Source organism: Salvia hispanica, chromosome 3 (assembly GCF_023119035.1).
Source record: "Salvia hispanica cultivar TCC Black 2014 chromosome 3, UniMelb_Shisp_WGS_1.0, whole genome shotgun sequence".
In the NCBI taxonomy this organism is placed as follows: Eukaryota; Viridiplantae; Streptophyta; class Magnoliopsida; order Lamiales; family Lamiaceae; genus Salvia; species Salvia hispanica.
The window spans coordinates 42577192-42580177 of record NC_062967.1 but is presented as its reverse complement, the minus strand read 5'-3'; the positions used below and the strand labels follow the sequence as shown (position 1 = coordinate 42580177).

Sequence of the window (2986 nt, the reverse complement as noted above, 5' to 3'; positions counted from 1 at the left end):
AGCTCAGTCATGGCTACCACTCTTCTCGTCGGACCTCCGGAGATCTATTACTACTATCAACAACCACCCAAATTCGTAATAGATCCGGAAATCGACGGTGACGCCGAATTCTGGATGGGGACCCACGACTCGGGCCCCTCAACTGTTGTGCCCAACTGCCAAATTCGGAGTTCTGGTGTGGAGATGGAGGGCGGCTTCAAGCGGGATCGCTCCAATGTAGTGAGTTTGAAGGATTGATTCAGCAGAACCCTGTCGTGCTTGGGGATAAGGTCTTCCAAAAATGGGGTCCCAATCTCCCCTTTCTCTTCAAGTAGTGTTTGAAATCTGTGCGCTTTTTTAACTGATTTTTAGTCCTTATCCTCCGAAAAGGAAATCCACTCACTTGCTGATGGCATCAAGATCTGATTTGGTGACTTGTCTAGTTCATTTTTGTTAAATCTGTTAGAAAACAAGCGTTTCCATTTGTAATAAAATGAATGTTGCTTTTAGGTACTTTCAGTTTCAAAGACTCTGTCTATACAAGCTCATCCAGATAAGAGTTTAGCTGCAATCCTACATAAGCAACGGCCGCAAGTGTCGGCGGAGGCGGAGGAAGGGGCGAATTTGTGTGGTTGTTGATAGTAGTAATAGATCTCAGGTTTTGAGAAATTGTTTGAGAAATTTGAGTTTTATTTTATTTGGTATTTTATATGATATATCATTAAAATAATTAAGAGTTTAATTAGTAACTTATAAATCAGAATTAAAAGTTTAATTTGGTCAAAATTGAGTTAAAAACGTTGACGGTTATAAAATTAACGGAATTATTGACGGAGGACCAATTGTGATCCAATTTGAAATGTGCAGGACCAAAAAATCCAAAAGATAAAGTTTAGGACCAAAATTATAAAATGGTCATATGTTCAGGATTAGTTTTGGCCTTTACTCCAATATTTATTATTGTTGTTGTTACTATTAGTATTATTATTATTACGTTGTTTGTTGTTGTTATTATTTTGAAACCGAATTGGTATGCCAGCAATTCAATCATACTTAAGTGCGCAACAATGCATTATATCAGCACAATATTGAACTATACTTCGGCACAACAATAAATTATATTTCCGATGGGGTTGGTATGCAGCGCAAGCGCTCACATAAATCGATTATATAATAATCCTAATCTATTTAGCAGATTATTTAGACAAATTCTATTCGCGCAATAATCACATGTATCATGCTCATAACTCAAATAAATCATGTTTTAAATTAATCAAAACCTAAAACATGCTTTTCTACGGTTTAGCTATTTTACCTTGATGATTCTCCAAAGAATCGAAGATAGCTAGCGTCTTCTGCACATGAAAATCTTTAGTACAAAACCACGGATCTTCTGTCTGGTTTCCGAATTGTAAACTGATATCAGGGTGGGCTAATCTCACCAGTATACTAGGACTTAAATAAAGAAGACGGAAAACCAATCCCTTGAAGAAGAGGAAAAATCGCCCCTTATCTATGTAGAGAGGGGGTTGAAATTTTGGAAGAAAATAATGTGTTTTTTCTGTCTCCTTTATTCTCCTATTTATAATAAGTCACATATTGGGCTCAGATAGGGATCTACGAAGGTTTTGGATATGGGCTCCTCCAATTAGCTTTTTACTAATTAAATTAAACCCAATTTAATATAAGCTTATAATTGGAATATTACGAGCAGCCACTACAGAAGTAATATTGCACTCCCCATCCAAATCCGAAATTATAAGTACTCTGGGTTTCCATTACTTGATATTTATTTGCCGCGCTTAAGATAGAAACATCCATTAATTAATTATTGTCTGCTATGGAATTAATTAATTAATATCTTATTTATTCCAAGAGTGGACTCAACAAGGAATTCTTATTTATTCTTCATAGAGTAATCAAACTCCAACTAGCTAGGTTCCGAATAATAAAACCTTATTTCAAGCTCCTCTTGAGGATGTTATCAAACGAGACTCACCTCGCGCATGATTCTACATAATAGCAATCTTAGCAGCGCTAGATATTAATCACCACTACCAAATATACCAGGCTTATTGGGTTGCGAAAAACCGCACCATTTGGTAAGTCAAAGTAGTGCATAATCAATACCGTATGCTCAATGCTAACGTACATTGATTAAGAAACAATAATTTACAAGACCTCGTCTTTAAGTAGATAGCATAAAGACATGTCTCGTTGTTAGATTCAATTCAGTGCTATACCACACCAACGTCATTTTATTTCAGTAAGGCTTAGAAATAATCGGACTGACATTGCAATCTTTCACGATAGGTAGTCTAAGCCGATCTAGGTTGTGAAATTCTTCTTTTTCTTTGTTCAGAACTGACCGTGTTACCTTAAAGTGAACGACGCCCACAACCGGTCTACTAAAACAAAGACTTAGACTTTGTTAAGTTACTTATACATTTAAACATGTAATAAACATCCATTAAATGTAAAACATAACAACATTATGACAAAAATAATCTGTTTATTCCTTTGGAAAATAAAATAAGAGTTTTAACAGTATTCAATCATTCGAAAGGTGATTTCTAGTATACAAACTCTAACAATTCCATCATATCACTGGATCATACTTGAGCACAAATTCATAGTTCATCACATATGATTGTCTTGAAATATGATACAATGTAAGTTAAAGATACTTATATAATCCAATTTTTTCATGCATATTTCTTTCATAGAGAGAGAGAGGGAGATGATCAAAATAAGTATGCACTTAAATCCAGAAATGCAGCCTAAATCTTGGTCCTATGATTAAATGGTCTAATGGTCAATAATTAACCAAAAACATGGAAGGTCATAATATATGCTTTTTTAGAAGTCTAATAAAATTATTTTAAGTTGTACTCCATATTAATTTATAATTTTAATTGAGAAAGTTATATGAAATTAAAAGTTTTGAAATATATAAAGAGAAAAATGAATATGTAATCATATTTAAAGTTTTGTCACAAGTTAAATG

At 34.1% G+C, this 2986-nt stretch overlaps 1 long non-coding RNA gene across 1 annotated transcript; it reads left to right on the top strand.

Annotated features, from left to right (window-relative positions):
• Positions 1 to 648, top strand: LOC125217013. Its single transcript, XR_007175547.1, has 2 exons — positions 1 to 409; positions 490 to 648. It is a non-coding gene; the product is annotated as an uncharacterized LOC125217013 (long non-coding RNA).
• Positions 649 to 2986: the final 2338 nt, after the last annotated feature.